Raw genomic sequence first — 15,026 nt, 5'->3', positions numbered from 1 at the left:
TACTATTTATTCGAGACAGGATTCACGAACAGAAATCCAACACAACTCAAGGCCCATTTCACCACCCTACGACTGCACCGTTTCTTCCGATGTATTTCCTCAGCGTGGTGTGTTTAACATGTGAAACGAAATATATGCTTACTCAAGAATTATGCGCAGCGTCGTAAGGGACACAGGATAGACACAGAAACTTTAGTGATCGCTTTCGTTGAGCAAATGTTTCCAGTAAAAGCGACGCACTAGTATTTGTGCTGCTTACGCGTCTGGGCCTTTGATCGCGCCGTGAACAACTTGCGAGATTATAGATGGATAAATAGACGGATGGATAGACGGATACGACTGAACCATCTTGAGCGGTTGGCGGCTAACGCCACCTAGACAGTGCTTTTTTTTTTTTTTTTTTTTCGTAATTTCGATTGTATTTGCACTTTTGATGCCACCTTAAGGATTTCGAGCCAACTACTCCGAAGTTCAGTCACAACTAAAGTTACGACAGTCATTTGAACGCGACGAGCCTGTCGTAAAGTATTTCCTGTGGGCCCTTAAAGGTGACTTTCTCCAATATAAGAACCGCTATGCGGGGTAAAGAAAACAAATGTACCTAAAACCGTGGGCACAGTTCTAATACATCAACCAAAAAAAGAGAATGTGCAGACACTCTCCGAGGCGTGTTTCTTCCTCGTATGAAGGTCCTCTCACACTGGTAATACCAAACACTGTCTGCAGAGATGTTCGTGTAGAGGGTTGAGCGTGTTGGTTTCTAATTTACGATAACGAAAAGGGACTTTAAAGACAAACAGACAAACACAGGCTTTCGGCTTTCAACAAAAAGTATGTATGAAACAACCGCGCTTCGAAGATGCTTCAGGAATGTTCGCAGATAATTCGGTTGTCGTGCCTCCAGCGAACACACCGTATTTAAATACGAGCGGTGTAGCCGTGGCTTAGGACCTTCTCTTTTGCTTAGGTGGCGCAGGTCGGACACATGGACCGGCATCACCCGGGACACCCGGGCATGACAAGCTATGTTTACAGGGCCGCCACTAAGTGCATATTGAATCCGAAGATTGATTGCACACGAACGCAGTGCAACTTTTTGATCGCGTATTGTTATCACAGAAATGTGTTACTCCGGGTTTTAGCGCGACGACGCCGTTTGGTAAATGAGTAAAATACGAAGCAAGATTTTTTTTTTTTCATTGACACAACGCAACGCCTATTGTAGTTTGCAGTTATGCACTAATTGACTACCGCAGGTAACGAGGGATTTGGGAGATATTACATTTTATGCGCAAATAACCGAGAAGCAATAAAAAAGAATATTGGATGCTTTGGCTGTACGTCATGTCACACCATCCATAGAACGAAGAACGGCCTTCCTGGGCGGAGGAGTATGAGCCGCTCTTGGCGTCCTGGTGCTCAACTTTTGCCCTAGAGGGACGACCTTGAAAGAGTTGGCGCTTTTGCGTTATTTCTTTTTTCGCTGTTGTGTGATTGGAATGAAGAAGGGGGTATATCTCTCTTATCGTGAGGATACATTAGAAAACGTAGATACTTGCGAGCTTGGTTGTACATCCGGAGCTCTCCGAAGAGAGGAAAGCGGAAAAATTCTGGATGATACAAGAAGAGCATACGAATGTTCCCGTTGCCGAACGAGGTTCGATCTTCCTTCCCTTTCTCACAGGAGTTCGTGTAACGATAGATGTTGGAGGCTACCTTACGAAATACACAGAAGGCGAGCAATGTTTGCTCTTGCCGTTGCGACGTAGAAGATTATGGTTTCTGATATCTGGGCGTTCATTAGTTGCACAGTTCGGCGTACTAAATGGGACGCTATCGGTATTTATCTTATATGGGCCTAAGATCGGTGAAATTATAACGTGGTGAAAATATGCGATACGATGTGTAGCCTCGAGCCAGTCACCCTGCTAATACACCATACGCAAGACAGTCTACAGTTACTCTCAGGGTCGTGTTTCTTCCTTGTATAATAATCCCGTCACATTTGTAATACAAAAATTACAGGAAGATCCATTGGTGGATTCTTCGGGAATGCGTTAGCATGACCCTTGGAAACGCCACACACCTACCCCTTTGGAAAACTCTAACGCTGACCTTTCCACTTCTTTTTTTTTTTTACTTTCTGCTTTGATTTGTTTTATATTTTGCTGCTATTTATTTTTTTGCTCTTTTTTTGCCTCATTACAGGGTGAGCGTTAGCGTTTCCCAGAGGGGGACATGTGTGGTGTTTCCCAAGGGTCATGTTAACAGATTCCCCAAGAATCGACCAATGGATGTTCCTGTAATTCGTTTCACACCTTTTTTGTACTCGGCCTGAGCACGTCGACGCCTGGATACGGTTAGGATATATCAACGCGGAAGGAACCGCGCCCGTATCATTCGTGGAGTGAATCGCATTCATCGTTTTACCACATACACACATCACAACCCACGCACCGCCACTACAGAAACCCGTGCAACGATATTGGGTAGGAATGTTCCTCACTTTACACAAGTTTACAAGCACCAATGGGACGCAAGTATACTCGCACGCAACGCCAGTGACCAAGGAGCTTCTTTGTCGCTCGTAATTTCAAGGATAAAAGCGATCGCTTACTTTGAGTCGTCTCACTCGGTAACGAAGTTGGAGGATCGCAATGTTGGCGTTGTCAACAATGCGATCCACAAGATATTCACATCAAGCATTGCGATACTCGCGTTGACGATATTTAAATGCGACCCATGCAGTGGGTCGCATTACGTTACATTACATTACGTTACGTTACATGAGCACTACGTTATTATTCGATTTGGGCTCTTGATAATTAATGCCTTGACATGCATTCAGGTAGTGGCTCGTGCCCAATCGCTGCAATGACTGGAATAGCCTAATCTTCACAATGTGTGGAACTCAGCGCGACCCTTGTGTTCTTTGCCAATAGCCAAATCCATCACACCGCGCACGTTGCATTCTAGGAACCTCTGTGCCACCTGGAGTAGAGCGCTTATGTATTTTGCTTCCCACTGATTCCCACAATGCATAACGTGGCATTACGCCGCGATGAGGCGTTTCGAGATTTCGGAATAAGTCGATTCCAGCTCATCGCCATGGTAATCATTGCCACTGCCTGCATCGCCGGCACCGGCAATGTAGGCATTGCCGGTATACAATCACGTGGCCGCCTGTTCTGGCTGCGAGTTGAGAGAGTGAACGCTGCTCCTTTCCTGACCTTTTTTTTCTGCAACTGCTATTGTATTATTTATTTATTAATACTGCCAGCTCAGTTTAGGGAGAAGGCAGCAGTGGGTGATACATTGGCAATTGGCACATTGAGATCTGAATAGTATACAAACAAAATGTACGAGACAACAAAATTTTCTTCCTATACAATCAATCCGTGAATGCTTTGTGTAAAAAAAAAAAAAAAAGTAATGCGCGTTTCAGAGGTTCTGAATTAAGAATGATTTTAATCGGTATTTACTGAAAGTACAAAAATGGTTACATCGCCACTTAAAGCTACAAGCCCGTATTCGTGCGTTCGTTTGGGTTGCACCTTCCTGTTCCTTTCTTCCGCAACACGTCCGTACCGCCCCAGCAGACCCAGAGGCTTTACGTAACGTAGCCTTAACCCACAAACATTTAAGACTTCCAATACCCAGCATTGAGGGGAAAATACACCACAAACACAACCCTCCCCGTGAGTCAAGAAAAACGGCTTTTCATGAGTGACTTTTTGTACCCATCTTGTACTCTCCAGAATAACTGCGGGCACTTCGACCGGCGCAAGCCCCCACAAAGAGCGCGCAACACTGGCGCACGTAGAGAGCAGCATTCCCCCTCTACGAGCGCGATAATTCCGCGGAGACGCGGGCGAGTCGGGGCCGCCACCGGATGACCGCGAGACACGCTCTTCCTTCTCCGAGAGCCGAAGTGTAGGATGCCATAAGCCCCGACCTTGCACGTCCGCTCTTAGGCCATATACTGCAAGATGATGTCGCCTTCTTTTTCCTCCGGGTGGTTGCATGAAGGGCAGCGTCAACAGCGTATCGTGAATTAAATCTAAGCCCAGGTCTTACAGAAACCAAAAACAAAATCACGTGTTTAGGTTGTTTTTTTTTATTCTTAGAACGCAATCAATGGACAGCAGACATGTTTTATAATGCCTAAAGCCGTTCGGATGAATTTTAGATCACGCACCGCGTTTTTGCTTTTAATATAAATGGTTTGATTCGACCACACTACTGGAATGTTTTTTTAATGCGTTAGCATTAGAACGCTCGTTTCGACGAAAACCTGGCTGTGTCTTTCGTTTGTGAGCGCCGTGGAGAGAGGGAGAAAAAGGGTGAAAGGGTGTCGCGTACGACGCTCCCATTGAAACTGACAGACACCGCCGGGTTTTCGTTAAAACGAGCGTTTTTTTTTTCGTCAAAGGAGCGTCGCACAGCTGACGGGGTTCGAGAGAGGAGGAGGCGCCGCGGCGCCGCGGCGCGGTGGAGTGCGGGCGTGCTCAGTTCCCGCTCTGCCGTCGCCGGCTGTTCTTCGCTCTGGGTTTCTGTAGTAGCGGTGCGTGGGCTGCGATATGTGTGTGTAGTTAAGACGATGGATGTGGTTCCCTACACGAGCGATATCGAAGCGGTTCCTTCCAGGAGTGGTATGGATGTGGATTTTCGACGAGTGATATGGATGATCGTATCAAAGGGCGTTGACATACTTTGACTAGGTAGAGCACAGAAGGGAAATGAAAAAAAAATACAGAAAGATTTATTGGTGGATTTTTAGGGAATGCGTTAGCATGACCCTTGGGAAACGCCACACACGCCCTCCTTTGAGATACGCAAACACTGACCCCGTAAAGAGGCCAAAAAAGCTGCAGCAAAAATTAGAGGAAGGAAAAGAGAAAGGCAAAATAGGAAAGTAAAGGGCTCAGCGTTAGCGTTTCCTACAGAGGGACGTACGTGGCGTTTCTTAATGGTCATACTAACGCATTCCCTGAGAATCCACCAATGGATCTTCCTGTATTTTATTTTTGTGTGTGTGTCTGAATAACTTGATCAATAAATAGGGCCGAAGTACATACTTTGTTATGCGTATGCAGATGTTTCCTTTCATTGTGCATGCCCCATATTATTGTCGTTAGTGGCATCTAGGTGATATCATCACTCCGGTCGACAGTACAACTCTTTGACAAAGAGCCAGGATATATACAAATTAACCGTTCTATCTTCGTATTATTTTCTTTCTCCTCCTGACAATTTTCTATACAGCACCAGTACAATTATAATTATTCCGTTGGTGCTTGCGTTATCGCGATTGTATATAACCGAATTAAAATAATCATTTATTTATTAAAATTGATGCCATAAAAAACGGATAGATTTCAAATGTTTTGCACACCGCGTTGAAAATCGGGGTTGTTTTATTTATGAGCATCATTTCGAATAGATAAATGCTTCTCCATGGATTTGCAAGACGAGGTGCGCAGTTTTTCGTTCATACGCAACGCGGTCTGGGCCAAGAAATTTGGCCTCCAGCATTCTTATTTGATCATTTATTATTTCCGAACGAACATATTACCACAAACTCCGCGCCAAATCCAAATAGATTTTCTTTTTCTTTCTTGCGAAATAAAATAAAAGGCTCCTCGCACACACAGCGTAGCACTAATCCAGTGCCAATTCAGCGTTTAAGAAGAGCGCCGACCTTCGCATTGACGCAACATACTTGCTAAAACAGAGCGAATATACATATCAGAAGTGAATAGTTCCTGAGGCATAGCTTCACATTTCGTACCTGAGACGTTGCGAGTATGTGCCACATTGTATGAAGTTATGGCAACCTAAGGCCAATTTACGCGTACAGCGCAGTTATATGAAATAGCGCTGAGTTAATGCTGCATCAGCGCTACTCCATTCTCCCGTATACGCTGACAGTGCGGCGGAAGGTGTACTTGCTCGTTACACCAGTCATTCGTCTCTCTTTGACCACTTGATTACGCTCCCGCCTATACCCACGCGCCGAGCAGAGCGTGGTCAGGTGATGAAAGGGAAGCGGCTGATTGGTCCGGCAAGCTCGTAACTCCCACCGCACTGCCAGCTTAGGGGCGAATAGAGTATAGTGTACGCACTCACTGACTCAGCGCCGAGTTAGTGCTGCATTGTGTGCAGAAAGGCAGGTTCACACACACTTAGCTCAGCGCTAACTTAGCGCTAAAAACACAGCGCTGACTTTGCGCTATATGAGCGCCCGCATGTGACCTAATCTTTTCTTGATTACACACGAAGTGCAGCTCTAACTCAGTGCTGACTCAGCGCTGACAGTATAGCGCTCATGCAGCACTGACCTTTCGTTGCCCCGCCGACGTATGTGTAACCATCCTTAAACAAGGAAAGGCCGGGTCGGCCGGGTCTGGTGCAGTGGAGCAGATGTACAGAGCTGACAAATAGCCATTTCAGCGCTGTACCTATAGCGCTGAGTAAGGGCTAAATCAGCGTAAAATTATCCGCTTTAAGACAGCTTATTCAGCACTGCGCTGCATGTGTGAATAAAGCTTCTTGATAAAGTCGTTTTTTTAGAAGTACCACCAACCATGGAAACGCACAAGACACGTGCCACGAGCGGGTGCCCTGCTGCCATTCGCTTCCAAGAGCCGCTTGAGACGAGGGCCTCGTGCACTGGCGCATTTGACACTGCTTGCAAGACAAACGCGAACACATCGAAAGGCTTTATGTGCAAACAGACATTCGAAATTTGTTCTGAAGTGGAGCCTGTTCACGCTTGCAGAAAAACACCGAGGAGCTGTAATTCTCACCGAATTCAGTGCTGATTTATCGTTATATCTTCTCCTCCCACCACTAAAGCTTCCTTTTCACAGGTAACGATTCCGTGAGGTAGCTCGCCGTGCCAAGAAGAACCTCACGAGATTTCAAGCTTGATGTATGCTCTCTTGGCACCTACCCTCAGTTTGTCTGCTGTAAATTAACTTCGTCCTGAGGAAGACAAGGTTTACGGTTTCGAGAAAGGCTCGGTGCTTCGACGGTGTCCTTTGCGCACAGAATGGAGCATGTTGCTCTAAAAGAGGAGTAAACTACCGGAGACATACGCACTGTGACACACCCTTGATTGTATGTCCCAGGAACTAAACGTGAAACGGCGCCACTAAACCACCCACCTCTGCTATTCGCTACTCCAGCAACTTATAGGGGGTATTCACTGGACGCCATATTTGAGGGCGATGTTTAGAGCGCATGCCCAGGACGTGCTCACATTAATAGCCTACTAAGAACGGTAATATTGGCGGTGCGGAATGCACGTGTTGAAAGAACTGTGGAAGCCCGCCGTCAGCACACGCTCAGCAGTCGCGCACACAGCTATGGCCGCCAGTGAATACTCCGTAATGGCGGCGTGCGCGATCGAAAGCGTCGCTGTGATCGGCCTTCCATGATTGGACGAATGTTGACTATGACGTCAGCAAAGGATCTCTCATCCACGGAAATAAGAGGAATGGAAGAACTTTAATCTTAACGGTGTTGGCAGTGTTGGTTTCAGAGTGCAATGATTTCAAGTTTCCACTATGCTTATTACGAACACCATCGAACTTGCTGTTAACGAAGTAATGACGTCACCAGAGGGAACCATAGGAGGGCGCCACCGAAACATCTCGCCGCTATATAGGTAGGGTACCGTGTTTTCGGTATGTACCGATAAAAATCAAACATTAAAGGAGCGACGCAACAATTTTTGTACTTTGCGCAAATACCGCTTAAAACGGATCCATAACGCTAATGACCTATGAAACACGCGTTCGTTCTTTACCTCACGCAACAGAAGTCCCAGAAAAAAATTTAAGAAAAACGAGCAGCGTTCACCCCCTCAACTCGCAGCCAGAACAAGCGGCCACGTGATCTGAAGCCGATTATATGCCGCCAGTGTTGATCATAGCCACGCGCTGGGGTTGGCAAAGCGCAGGACACGCGCTGAGTTCCAGACATTGTTATGGCTCGGCTGTTGTCGTCGTTGCAGCGATTGGACACGGGTCATAACCCGAATGCTTTTCGAGCTAGCAATTGTCACGAGCCCAAGTCGAGTGCCCACGCAATGCTCGGGTCCAATCTATGAACCTCATTCAAATACCGTCACTTGGGTGTACTGCGATCCCCGAGTTGCGTCATCAAATTTTGGAAAGGAGAGATTGAATGAAAATGATCGCTTTTGTCCTTGAAATTACACCGCAACAAAGGAGTTTCTTGGCCAATGGCGTTGCGTCTGAGTATCCTTGAGTCCCAGGTGTGCCAGTAAGTTCGTATAGAGAGAAAAACATTCCAATTGAATATCGTTGCACAGCTCCTTTAACCACCGAGGCTGTTTTCTCTGAATCAGTGAAAACCGGAAAACCCTAAATATAAAGTATATTATAAAAAAAGGAAACGTTAGCTTTACGGAAAGAAATCTTTTACCCTACCTTTTTTTTTCTCGTTAACCCGCATCACAGCCGCGCTGAACTGCCCTGTGGTTGTTCCTTTCTATCGGAACAGCATTCCTTGCCCCGTCCCCTTTTCTTACCCTTACCAGCATCACTGGAGAAAATATTGTAACTTGTAACCTATCAATTATAATATTTCCTCCACTAATTATACAGTCGCTTTTCAACATAAACTCGATAAGTACCAATTTTCTCCGACATTCAAATTACCCACCAAAAAACACCGATTCAAATGGGGAAAAAAAATATCGATAAAATAACCCCCGAATTCGAAGAAAAATAAATACCGAAAACACGGAACCCTACTTATAAAGGCCACCGTTCTCGCGATAATATGTCGGTCAAGGACAGGTCGTGCGTGTCATGTGCCAACTCAACGCACAACCTTCGGGTTTCAACAGGCAAGCACTCGCCTCAAAATGGTTGGCCCGCGATTTTTATTTCCGTTCCAAACCTGCGGCGGTGTGTTGGCGCAAGCGAGCTTCCAGAAGCTCGGTCTTTGAGGAACCGATGAAGGGACTACCTGCTGTCCTTCTACAGCGCTGATAAATGTTAGGAAACGTACAATGTCTGGCTCACGCGGTAGCGTATAGTCTGCCTTCCGTTTCCGAGTGCCGACAACACGCTAATACGACGGTAACGACAGTCACCGGGACAAGTGCTTGCCCTACACAACATGAGATGCAACGCATGGCGCACCTAATTCCTCAGGCCATTATGAGACATTGTTTTCCCTGCGGCGCTGTTATTACTGCCGTTTTTGTTGTGTTGGACAGACCCAACGTAACTTCCCTCTCTTTATACTTCGGCGGCTATCGTGGAAGCCACCGACAACGTGCGGTCACGATAGCCAGAAGGGGAGAGCAGAAATTGCGAAAGTGCCTATGTGCGGAGCACAAGTTCGTCTGCTTCTTTTGCAGAAGGTTGCAGTGACGTCAGAACGCCGAGTCCATATTGGATGTGATCGAAGGATAGTGGGTAGACCTCAAAGCAAGCTACCTTGAGGTCTACCCATTATCCTTCCAATCAGAGCCCATCAGAGCTCGGCGTTCTGACGTCACTGCAACCTTCTGCGCAAAAAGCAGACGAACTTGCGCTTTTCATTCCGGCCAGTTCTGCATTTGTTCGCTTAGTGCAATTTTTTTTTTAGTTGCGAATATTAGTTTTGGATTGAAAAGTACGGCATCAGCTCTAAGGTCAGTGCTGCTTCAAGCGCTAAATTAGCACTGAATTGACGCTGTATTCAGCGTTAGAAAAATCGCTTATGTAGCGCTAACTTAAAACGCTAAATTCTTAGCGGTTTCAGACGAGATGGGAAAGAAATTTCTGATAAGAATGAGTAGTAGTAAATTTTGGCTGTTCTAAAATTTACTAGATACGACTCCGAAATAAAAGTTTTGTACCGTGGGGTTTCAACACCTTCTCGCGCTTGCTCAATGACATCACAACTCGCGTTCCAGGAGCGGGTTGCTCCCCACGGAGAAATTTTTCACGGTACACTCCTTTGATAGGTGGGTAACGTCAGATATGGTTGACTAAATTACGTGACGTGGCCTGTTCGTCATCTCGTTTTTCGGCTCGGAACGACCACAGACGGTCAGCCTTGTTTCGGTGAGCGTGTTTTAGTAAGTTCTGAGCAGTAACAGAGAAACCAACTTCAGAAAAGGTGCCAGCTGAGCGTAGAAAGTAGGAAAAACAAGCAGTGTGTTTCTCATTTTTGTTCTCTCTCTCTCTCTTTATCTTCGTGTATATTCTTACGTTCATCTGGCATCTTTCAGAAGCATGAATCAACAATTAGCTCAGCTTCAAGCAATCACAAAGAGACCCAACGTTTTGTATGGATGCTGTGAGAGGTTTTTCGCAACACCGGGATTTGTATATAGACGTATTCAAAACGTGTATACTTGTCGACAGAAGATAGGTTGCGCATGTGTCTTAAACACTAAAGTTACCTAATGGTCCTAGAATGAACATTTGAGGCGTCCGTTCTCGTATAATAGGCAGAATATTTAAGGTGGCACCTATACGTATGATTACTTAACAGCTCATATTCTACTCGGAAATTGGATTGGCGAAACACGCGTCGTCCCAATCGTTTTTGTGCGCCGCTAAATAGTCTCAAAACATCTGCAGCTGACTCAAATCAAAATGCAAGAAAAATGGTCAACTCTTTTAATGGAGTGTTCAGATTAGTTGTAGCATGTCTTTAACGTTTCCAGAAACCTCGAGATGGACCATTCGTGAAACTACCATGCAACGAAGCAACTGTATATTTCGACAAAACGGCTGCCGTCACATAATATAAAAAACGGTATCTGTTAAAATAGTTTGTACTTTTGCCTGTTGTGTGCTGAAGTATTACAAAACAAAATCGTATAACTCACTGAAACGTTCGTGTTTTTATTTTTTTATTTTAGCAGTGCTTGGTTTTATACTATAATCTTTTGAGTACACCGAAAACGAAATGAAAATGCTCCGCGACTAGCGGGCAACATGAAATACCGTACTTTGTATTTGTCCGCTGAACAAACTACGTGCAGCGGAAGCACAATGCAAGGTGAAATATTTGCCATATCATACGCCCCATTGAAGGCAAAGCGCTGCATTTCAAGAAACAGACTCACATTCGCAACGCATGAGAAAATGCGTGAACAATGAAACACACCAACATTTCAATAAATGCGCTAGGGACATCTTTTTATGCAAGAACTTCCTTCTCTAGTCCTTCCTGCAAGATACCCTAAAGGCATCAGATCTTCAGTGTCAGCAATCTCACATAATAAATATACATTGTTTAGTTACGCTGTTCTTCGCAGTAACGTTGGTTCTTTGACGATGAAACGCGGTCATTTGTGTCACCTGCTATTTATTCTCAGTTATTGTCAGACACCACCCTAGGTCAAGTCAATCCAGAGAAAATCAAGACAATGATCCAGGTCATTTCAAAATCGAGCCGCGGATCTTTTACTCGCATTGTCACTTGGTATTGCCAGCTGACGTAGGAGATAGGTTATTCGGGTAAGATTTAGAAAAAAAGCCTTCATATTTCGTAACAAAATGCACTGTCGAAGCACCGTGCTCGGCCCCTGGACCGTAAGCTTCGGCGTTCTCAGTACGAAGTAACCTCCTTTGTGGAGAGCAGACCGAATCAAGCTGAAGTCACAACCAGCTCTGTCTGTAGGCATGCAATCTCTGCCATTGCGGAATCTAGTGAAAATGAACTCATGGTGGAGACTTTTTCAGCGTTCTCAAAACGGGTGCGAAAGAAAGACAGCGCTAATTCAGCGCTCAATGAGCGTCGCTTAATTCAGCGATTCGTTGCGTATACGAGAGCCGGCACGAAAATTGAGGAAATCTTGACTGAAAAAACAGGAGGCTCACCGCTGTTTATTTTCTTAATATTTCTTTACATAACTACGCAAGGCACGATCCCACCCCAAAGACAAATAGTTGGCCCTTTAGGGGAGGAGGAAGACGGGAAGCCCGTATTTTATAGCCACCATTTTCTTCAATTATTCGTGTTAATTCTAAATGCCGGCACAGATAAAAGGAAATCTGAAATGGAGAGGACGTATAAAATCGAGATTTTCCTGCGACTAGGTGCCACGGCAGATCTTTAGCACCACGTAGAAACGGAAAAAAAAAAAGAAGAAAAACGGAGATAATATGAGATTCAACCTCGAAGGTCGGGCAGTCAGAAAGAACGTGACGACGAGAGGCGCAGACAGCTTATAGCCTCCTACACTCGGCAGGACAGCAGCGTGGCGTGGTGATTGCAAATCGCGATACCGAGTTTCCCTAGCTTCTGGACTTCCTCCAGGACCCGTCAGATTATTCTCTGAGCGGCGAATCTCAGTGTACATAGACGGCAAATAAAAATAAAATATAAAAAAGGTGGGAGAAGAAAAAAAAAAAGAGGGGTGGACGTGATGTGATCGGCTGATCCATCCACACTCCAAATATGCCCGCCGCTTCTTGTGAAACTCCCGCACACGCATACCGTCCAAAAGTGATCGCCAGTGCCGGCCAAAACACGGGCCGTTAGCTTTTAAGCTTTCCAATGGAGACCCGCTCCATTCCTCACTACGTAATCTTTAAACCCGTATGCGTTTTTTTGTGCTTCTTTTCTTTCCTGACGCATTGTTCTAAGAGCATCGTCTTCATCCCGAGTGCAATCATACACTCGCGCACGACCGATATCGGCCAGGCGTATCTCAGGGAAGGATTATAAAGTCGGAAGCGAGAGCTGCGAGCCGGCCCCGATAAGGAGCAAATGACTGATAACCCGGCGGCCCTGACTGATGCTCCGCAGTATCGCCGTGTACGAACGGCTCGTTGGCGCTGCTATTCTTATCCCGAGACTTAAACGGGCCGTATTCAGAGGATTGCTGGCGTAGCAGCAACGCCTTGCCCACGGACAAGGGAGCTCATCGATCAGATTGTGTTTCCCGGACGTTTCGAGCTCGTGGCCTAACGTAATGTCTACGATCGCTCACCGGCGTCTCGCTCTGCAGCCCTTCTTTAGTCCGCGCGGCTTCTTCTTTCCCCTTCATGCTCTCCGATCTTAACCGATTGATCGAGGTCCTTTTGTTTCTTCTGAGCCGCCGTACATGACCCAAAGGCTAAGGTCTACGTTTTGGGGAGCAACGAGGTCGGGATTGAACGCAGTGCTCAGAACGACGTATCAGGTTCATGCACTTAAATTATTACGCAGAAGTTCGTGTTACTGCGAACACGTGTTAAGCCTGGTTCAGACAGTTGCGTTTGACTGCGTTTGACTGCGTTGCGGCAGCGAGAAACCAGGACATCCCTGCTGCTTGTATCGCGTGCCAAGGTGATTCCTTGAATTGGATTCCACTTTTCATACGAAGCACAGATGTGGCGGTGACTCGCTTTCGGTTCTCGACGCAACGCAGTCAAACGCACTTAAACGCAAGTGTCTGAACCGGCCTTTATTGGGGACGCGTGTTACTGCAGGGAGATGTTACTGCGGACACGCCCGAAGCATCTTCAAAGCGCGTTTGCTTCATGCATGCTTCGAAATTGTCTACAGAGAGCTTTTTAAATGACGCTCTGACAGGGCCGTCCTATATACAAGGAAGAAACACGCTTCGTACAGTGTCGGCAGTAAAGCCCTGCATATCCCCGGATCACCCGCAGATCATCCGCGGATATTCGCAGTAAACTGGTGGATGCCGATAAAAATGAATCAGGCTTGGCGGATTGCGGGCTGCGGATGCGATTCGAATGCAGATATCCGCCGGTTCGGATCAAGCATTTTTGCCGAGGCGTCTCATAAACGTAGGCGAACGCACAGTGTGCCGTGAATAAGTAAGTGACACTATGAAGTGAATCATCGAATGTATCGAGGGGGTGTCAATCGGGAAGGTGTCAATCGGGAAGAAATTTGTTCTTTACGCGTCAAGAAAGAATTGATTCTCACTAAAGATCTCTTTAGAACGTTCTATCTCGCCAAACATGCTGTCCCCAGAAAAAAGTAAAAAATGCAGAAGCATCAGTCGTCCCGTGAAAGCGTGTTCCTTTTTCGGCAGGGAAAGAGCGGAATACGTTCCTTAGGCAAAGAAAGCCCAAAAAGTATATAAACCACAAGCAACCGGAAGAAACCTACCTGCAAGTGACTTTTTTTTATGCGGTAGATCGAGGAGACTGAATTCGATCCTCTGGAAGGGTGGAACTTGCGCCAGCACGAGTTTCCGCACTTCATTCTTGTAGCGCAGTTCGTGAATGCCATTCCAGCATCACGTGCACCAACGGAGAAAGCCTTCAGATTAGCGGGTATTAATTTAAGAGAGGCGAACCAGTCTAAATCTGTCCATGTTGACGATATTCTATTTCTTCTGCCCAACAACGTCGACAAGTGAAACATTGCGTGTGTGTGCGTTTTCTTTTTCTCGGCATTGTTCACTGAGTTGTTCTGAAATATATGGTTCCGATCATGCAGTTAGGGTTCCCGTTTAAAGCTGAAATTGAAAGGAAATGTTGCCATTATTGAATATTGTGATATTTTCACAGGGGTGTACTTACGCCTTACCACATGTACACGAGTACTTTGCTAATTTGATTGCGCGCCTTTCCTCTCCTACTTTTTTATTGTTTGGCCAAAATAAAATGGCGCAATGGTAATAGTATGTCCTTCGTTAATTTTCATGTTTACAAAATATGCGTCTGCTTTAAGTGGGTTTTACAAAGAAAAAAAAAAAGGAAAATAAATATTAAAATTTCCTTCTTATGAGAGCATCTTTTGGACAGAGTATCAGTGTCACGGACTCCCAAGACGATGCCACAACTGTGATCATCTTTCCAGCAATGCGAATTCGTGTCTCCGGAAGGATGATCGCTTATTTTGTAAATACGATAAAATGACTTTCACCGTTTTCTGACGCGAAGAGTTCTTTAAACAAAGGTAAGCAGACGGCTCATTAGATACAATCCAGACGCTTTGTCTAAATTTTTATTCGTGCTCGATTTCATGATGTAAAATGAACGCGCGGATTGAAGGTCGGATGCGGTTCCCAATTTTGTGGA

The 15,026-nt window shown here is 45.7% G+C and overlaps 1 protein-coding gene across 2 annotated transcripts in view; it reads right to left on the bottom strand.

Annotated features, from left to right (window-relative positions):
• Positions 1-15,026, bottom strand: part of LOC8040535 (protein NDNF) — a 105,810-nt gene that overhangs the window by 76,038 nt on the left and 14,746 nt on the right. The gene's annotated exons all lie outside the window — the stretch shown is intronic.

Source organism: Ixodes scapularis, unplaced genomic scaffold, assembly GCF_016920785.2.
Source record: "Ixodes scapularis isolate PalLabHiFi unplaced genomic scaffold, ASM1692078v2 PGA_scaffold3__209_contigs__length_174095766, whole genome shotgun sequence".
NCBI lineage: Eukaryota > Metazoa > Arthropoda > Arachnida > Ixodida > Ixodidae > Ixodes > Ixodes scapularis.
This window is presented reverse-complemented; position numbering and strand designations above follow the sequence as displayed.